Below are 8,067 nucleotides of genomic sequence, written 5' to 3' on the forward strand. Positions count from 1 at the left end.
ATTCCTATTTTTTTGAGCGAAAGAGAACAACAACTATGAGGTAACGGAGTTTGGAAACAATTAAAACTTGTTAAATTTAAACTTCTTTATAGAGTTCTGAAACAAGTGGACTTCTAATTTGGTGTAAGCTCAAAACTTATAAAGGAGATAGAAACTTTCCTTCCCTGGTTACTTCAGCCATTCTTTTCTCAATATTGTGGTGGAGATCGAACTCGGTTTTTGTAGTTTCTCTTAAAAAAAGAAAAAAAAATCCCTCAAAAGAGCCAGTTCGTTGAGATCAAGATGATTCTGGACGCTTGGAGATTCAACAGATTCACGGTAGAGTGAGTTGCATTCTCTCATTAGTTCAATATATTTTCTTGTATTCACAGCAGGCTGCTATCAAATCTTATTACGCCGGTATAGAAGTACAATACTACAGTGATAGGTGAAGTAGAAGTTGCTGAAAATCCAATATTGATAGTTGAAATTCATCCATAGAAAGAAGATAATCTGCGTAGACAAAAGTATTTTGCTTAATTCGAAATTTCTGCTACCAAAATCCTTAGATTTTTCGTTGTGAGATAAATTAGCTAGGCTTTTTTATTTGAAATTTAAATTCTATGAGGACCATAATTGGAATGGTCTGATGTGGCTTCTATCTTTTTTCTCCTTTTTTTGATTTTCTATTTTTCTAATTCTACATAATTCCACGTGATAAAGACTTTTTTTTTACTGAGTGAAACTTCTAAGCAATATCCAAAGAGAGATTAATGGAAATTGGAAACTTAGACGGTGTTCATCATCGCATCCACGGGATGAAGATCCATTTGGTTGGGTGTGGACCGGTCTCATTCACACCCCAATATAGCATCAACGGGAAAAACTCGTGGATGCATTCCCTCCATGATTTATTTTTGATCCCATGCTTCCAAGTCTCTCTAAAACCCTATTGTGTGTTTCACATTACCGTTGGATCAAAACCCTATTTTTTATCCCATACTTCAGTTGTTTAAATATTATTTTTAATATTTTTTTCAATAAAATATTAATTATTTTACTTAAATTTTTTTAATTTGTATAACTTTTTAATGTTTTTATCAATAAAATAATATTTTTAAATATTTAAAATATATTTTTAAATTTTTTATTATTTTACTATTGTTTTATAAAAAATAATATTTATTGGTTAACATTAATTCATTGATTTATTTTTTAGAATATTTATCATATAAAATGCAAAAAATAGATATTTATGATTAACTATGTATATCATTCATAAAATGTATATAAGATGCATTGAATAAAAAAAAGTGTCAGTCCACACCACGCTACAGAACGCCACTATGGGTATAAACTGGTTCAATCCACACAGTTTGTCCACAGTTCAAAATAGTTGTGGACTATGGTGTGGTGTGGATTGGTCCCTACCACAGGGTGTGGTGTGGACCAATTCACACCCACCAATTTCTCATCCACACTACAGAATACCCCCTTAATCACTAATTTAATATGAGTATTAAATGATCATTTTTTTCATAATAGTACAAGTTGGTGTGCTTTTCTGGGTTTTGTGTGATAGGTGGGTGTTATTTTTTTAAAAGTTATGTATTAAAGGGTATTAATAAATAGTCTAAGAATAAGAAATACTTTTTGTAGTTTGATATAGCCCTTGTTACAATTGCCAAGTCTAGACCAAGCCCATGTAGGACTTGGTATGGACTTATGTTTTTGGCCTAAAACACAAGTCGAGCCCGAGCTTGGGTCATAGCCTTATCATATGTGCTAAGCCCATCTTGGGGCCAACTTGGCTCCGCCAATGGTCATCACTACTTAGCTTCTGTCCATTTTAATTCTAATTAATACAAGTTTATCAATAAAATAAAACAAGTATTAGTAAGAAATTATTAGTTCTGAAATTAATTTTTATAATTTAATATCCATTAATTTTGCATTTTAAAATAATGATAAAATCAATAAATATAATAACAATAAACTAAAAAAATATTCACTTTAAAAATAAAAACATCAAAAGTTCTAATATAAAATAACAAAACATGGTAAAAATAGAACTAAATACTACTATAATTTTTTTAATAAAATAAAAAATGTAACAAAATTTTTAGTTTTAAATTAACAAAAATTAAGTTTAATACTAATTTATCCAACAATACATAATAAAAAAAGTAATGTTTGGATTAGACTCAATCTCTCTTGACCCAATTGGAATTGTTGTAAGACTCTTGTGTCACAATTTCTTTTAACAAAGCCCATGCATCGCATGGGTCCTAACTAGTTAATAGGTTAAAAAATAAAAGACTTAAGTATACCCTGAGTTTTTCAATGCATGGAAAATCCTCTTGAGTTGCTAAATCATATACTTTTGCTCATTATCTAAATGTATAGAAAGAAGATCCTCTTGATTATATCTCTCAAAATTTCAATGGAAATTCATAATTTCTTGGGGCAATAAAATACTTTGAGTTTTTCAAATAGACTTAAATATACCTTCTAGACATAAAAAGACTTTTTAACCCTTCATCATTATTTAAATTTACAAAGAGAACCAAAGAGACCCAAACGTTGTTCATTGTTTCCCTAGCACAACAGATTTGAATACAAAAAGCTCGACTACATCATCTTTCCCATTCTCTCCCTCATCCTTCTACATCTTCATCTTCTTTTCTTTCTTTCCCTTCTCTTCTATCTCCTTCCTTGTCCCTTCAGTCCTTCACACCACTCATAACAAAGGTGGAAATTTAAATGAAAACAATTTATCACCACCTCATGCTTTTTGCATTTCCACTAGTACCCTCACAAATCCCCTATTTTAACCTACCTCCCCCTTTCTATTACATTATCCATTTATTGCCCCTTGTTTTAATTTGAATCAATCAAATGTCTTCTGTTCCCCTACTACACAATGGATTAACCACCGACCCCTTGCTTGATTTTAGCTTGAGCATGTTTATTCCTATTCAAGGTGGAACATGATCCAATTCAATTTTGAATCCAATCTTATTTTACTAGATTTGGATATCGCTCTGTTGAATTTTTGGATTAGATCATATCAAGAAATACGATCCATTTAAAGATGGATTGAATTCAGGTCACCCCATATTGGATCACCCCTATATAATCTGAAAGAATCCATTTACATTGCGTTTTTATAATTTGATTTTTATACTATTTATGTTGTTTTGTAAAAAAAAAAATGTATACCCCCATCCAAATATGTGATAATTGGATCAAGTTGTGAAGTTTCAAGTATCATTGACATGCCCACTTGCTTGGTAAGGCTCTTCTTTTTGTAATCTTTTTATCTTTTTGGTATATTTTTGTTTGTTCATTTATCAAAAGATGTAAGATTTAAATAGAGGGAATTAAATGAGGTTAAAAGTAGTAGTTCAATTTATAATTTAAACCTTACAATTAAATAGGGACTAAGTTCAAAAGTGAGTATTTTAGTCAAAAGAGAGTTCCATAATCTTAATTCAAATTTTAATAGTAGTGTAAATATAAAATTATAGATGTGTTGAGTTTTTCTATTTCTTTTGTATTTCTGTGTGTAAAAATAATTCTAATATGTCACACTTATATTTTGTTTAAATATGATAAATATGTGATATTATACATGTGCCTATGTTTTTTACAAAATTTATGTATTTTTTAATTTTTTATATTTTATTAATTTTATTACTTATTTATGATATTAAAGGTTAACACGTTTGACCCAAAAGTTGAACTATTAATCTTTGTCAAACAGTAAAATAATTTCATTTTTTATCAGTTCTAAATTTGTATTTCACTTTCATTGTCAATAAAAATAATTATTGTTTATTATAATTATTTTTTTAATTTTATTAATTGAAATATCATAAATGTGTCTAATTTTTTACATTTTGTAATTTTCTATATTTATTTTTATTTTAAAATTTTTATTACATGATTATAACTTCATAGGTTGATCAATTTTATTCAGATGGTTGGATTGCTTAGCCACCATTTGGATATATAATGGTTTTGTTTTTGAGTCAATTTTAAAATATATGGGTTTATATTATTAAAATTATTGACATAGATCTAATTAGTAGCATTTATTAGTGAAAAATAACTTAAATATAGGATTTACTAAGAGAAAATGGGAGTTAATACCTTAAGTATAAGACTTAAAGAGAGGAAGGTTAGATGAGGTAAAAAGTAATAATTGAAGTTACATTTTCAACCCTTACAATTAAAGATTGACTAAATACACAAATATGAGCATCTTAGTAGCATTAAAGTTGTAATAAAATGATTTTTATACCCTTTTTCAAATAAAAAACAAAGGGTAACTTTAGTCCAAAAAAACTTCTCTCTATGCATCTACACTTTTTATATATATTATAGATACCTATATCTATTCTACATAAAAAAGTACGAATGGGGTCTATGATTTTTGGAATTTTTTTCTTAACTAAAATACCCAATTTTTAAGATATGGTTCCTCTTTATTGTAAGGGTAGAAAATGTAACTTAAATACTACTATTGAGTGCATTCAGTTTCCTTTCATTAAATCCCATGTTTAAAGTATTAACTCCCATTCACCCTCATTGAATCATAATATTTAAGGCATTGTGTTTCTTTTCATCACTAAATTCCATTAATTAAATTCATACATAATAATTCCAATAACATGAAAACTTATACTTAATCATATTGGGAAAAACAGTATTTTCATCTAGGTGGTAGAAAGAAATTAAACCATTTTGGGTCAAATGGGCCAATCCAACCCATGTTGCCACAATTAAATAATAAAAAATAAAAAAAAACAGATAAAATGTAAAAAATATAGAAATTAAAAAAAAAATTGAGGACAACTTTAGCATCATATATTTGTCATATTAAACAAAAATGAGTATGATAAATAAGAAATATTTTTATTAATAATGAAAATGAAATATAAAATTTAAAACCAATTGAAGGTATTTTCTCTCATTAAATCATATATTAAGATATATTTACTCATCATTGAATTCTACTAATTAAATACAAACACTAATTTTAATAACATCAAAATAAATATCTTGAAAAGTAATTTGAAAATAAAACCATTTTCTTCTCTCTGGGTGGTGGATAAGCAATTCAACAAGTTTTTGTCAAATGAGTTAACGAATAATGTTATAATTAAATAATATAAATAAAATATAAAATATAAAGAAATGAAAAGTATTGGGCATGTCTTTAATATTATATAAATTCATTATACTAAGCAAAAATAAGTATTATATATAAGTTATTTTATTAATGATGAAAATGGAATGTCAAATCTAAAATCAACCTAGAAATGAAATGATATCACAATCAAACAATAACACTTTTAAAGATAGAAAATAAAAAGAATCACAAAATTAAAGAAAATATTAGAAAAAAATATGGGCAGTTATTTACATTTCTAATATTATACATTCATGATACATAAGAACTAATTTTATTATTGATGGAAAGTTAATACAAAATTTAAAGTCAACTTAGAAATCAAACCATTTTCTTTTTTTAGTACTAGGTTAGTGATTTGGGTCAAATGGATTAATAAATAATGTGATAATTAAATAATATATTTAAAAAAATAAAAAAAGTATAAAGAATTAAAAGAGCATAAAATATTATAAAAAATTGGACACATCTGTAATATTATATATTAATTATATCAAATAAAAATTAAGTGTGATAATAAAAAAAATATTTATATAGTGTATATTAAATATATATAATTTATAAGTGGTATGAAAGAATACCTATTTTCCTATCTTGGTGGTGGGTCAATCATCCAACCAAGCATTTTGTCAAAAATATTTTAGAACATTTATAATATTATATATTCATCATATTAAATAAAAATAATTATTTAAATATATATTTTTATTAATGATAGAAATGGAATACAAACTCTAATAAAATGTTTATTATTATTATTATTATTATTATTATTATTATTATTATTATTATAGTTTAAAATTTCCACGTGCAAATGCACGCGTACATTTACAACCAAAAAAAAGAACCACATAAAGATGGGACATTTTATGTAGTGTTTTTAATGTTATTCTAGCGACTTTAAGTAAACCAATGAAAAGATAATAGACATGTGACATCTTTAACATAAGGGTAAATTACAAAGACTCCCCATGTACTATGGATTATGTGACAAAGACCCCTATACTTTGTTTTGTGACAAAGACCCCCTTGTACTATGACCGTGAGACAAAGACCCCCTTTCGTTAGCCTTCCGTCCAAAAAGGTCGTTATAATATTTTTTAATTCCCATATTACCCTTGTAATAACTATTCAGACAAGGGAGAAAAACACTGTTCATCTTCCCCAACCTCACAATACACGAACAATAGCGGTGGTAATCCCCTCTACCTCAGATTCCTTCACATTTCTCTCTCCCTCTCTCTCTCCCCTGATCTCTCTTCTTCCCCTTCTCCATCATCTACCACCACAACAATATCACCATTCTGCATGCCATTTGCATCAATAACATCCAAGTCCTCACCCCAGTCACCATCAGCAGCCTCTTCATCATCTTCCTCTGCACCCCTCCCTGCATTATCCAGCCCACCCTCAAAGATACCTTTCATAACCCTCAACAAGGGCCAATCTCCTCCACAGAGAATAGGTGATGGAGGCATCAGAAGCGATGGTACTCTTCCTTCTAGCAAGGTTGGAACATTATCTCTCAATTCAACTGCAAGACGTTCAGCAACATCCTGGAGACCATGGACAACAACAGTAACATATGCAAGGGGAAAATGGCCAGCATTCTCCAAAATCTTGACACGCTCCTTGACATCACCCAAGTACAGGGCATTATGAAATTGGCCCATAACATCATTTACGTTTTCCTTTTCTGACTTGTTGTTTCTTCCATCTCTCTTTGTCTTTGGTTGAAGTCTTGAAGACATAATCAAAAGGGTATCGATAAACCCACTTTCCTACATTTCTTTCACAGTGTTTTAAAATGTTGAAGGCGAATATGGATTGTGTTGTTGTTTTGATTTCAGTTTTTAGGAAATTTAGTTTTGAAAAGCTATTACTGAGTTCTTGAATTTCTAGTAGAATGTTTGAAGTTTGAAGGAGAAACTTGACAATTTGATATGTAAACTTTCGATTGAGTTATGCCTTTATGTGCTTTCTTGCAGGATTTGTGATAATTTTGGATGAGCAGGAAGTCGACTAGTAATGACTTTTTTTGAACTTTTTTTGCTTTGGCGTGCTTGATCTTTGTTGTTGGTGTTTCTTTAATGGATAATATTTATTTCATTTATTTGTTCTATTTTGTTTCTGAATGGGAACGCCAAACTAGTTAGTTGGATCGCAAAAGGGAAAAAAAGGTTAAATAGGTTTTAAGAGAAAAGGGCAAAAAAAAGAAAATAGAAAAAGTTTAGTGGGGTATTTTGGTAATTTAGCCCATTCTGTCATCTGGTTTAACGGTCAAGGGGGGTTTTTGTCTCACGGCCATGGTACAAGGAGGGTCTTTGTTGCAAAACAAAATACAGGGGTCTTTGTCATAGACCCCATAGTACAGGGGGATCTTTGTAATTTACCCTTAACATAATTCATATTTTTGTTTTAGGATGCAATTTCTACACCATAATCACAACAAAATGGTTGTTTAGGTTCCCCGCATCGGTGGGAGCCTTAATGCCTTATGCACAATTTAGTTGTGAAGTGCTGATCTGCCACTCATGATGAAAAAGCGGTTCCGCTTCCAGATCATTTTTTGAAACACCTATAACAATTATCAAATGAATTCACATCTGCACCCCATAGATGGTGCCCCACAAACACCCCACTTCGGGAGGTGTTCCCAATGCACATTGAGATGTACATGTGGGGCGCAGATGTAGAGATGGCAATTTTGACTTGTCCCCATGGGGCCCCACCCTAGTCAGGATGGGTTTTTTTACCACTAGTCGAGGTTCGGGGAAAACCCAAAACTCTGGGGTCGGGGATGGGGCAGGGCCAGTATTTGTCCACTCCACCCCGACTATATTATATAACATAATACATATAAAATTGTTAATATATGCTAATGTATATTA

Source organism: Nelumbo lutea, chromosome 1 (genome assembly GCF_056320005.1).
Source record: "Nelumbo lutea isolate HS-2025 chromosome 1, American lotus-T2T, whole genome shotgun sequence".
In the NCBI taxonomy this organism is placed as follows: domain Eukaryota; kingdom Viridiplantae; phylum Streptophyta; class Magnoliopsida; order Proteales; family Nelumbonaceae; genus Nelumbo; species Nelumbo lutea.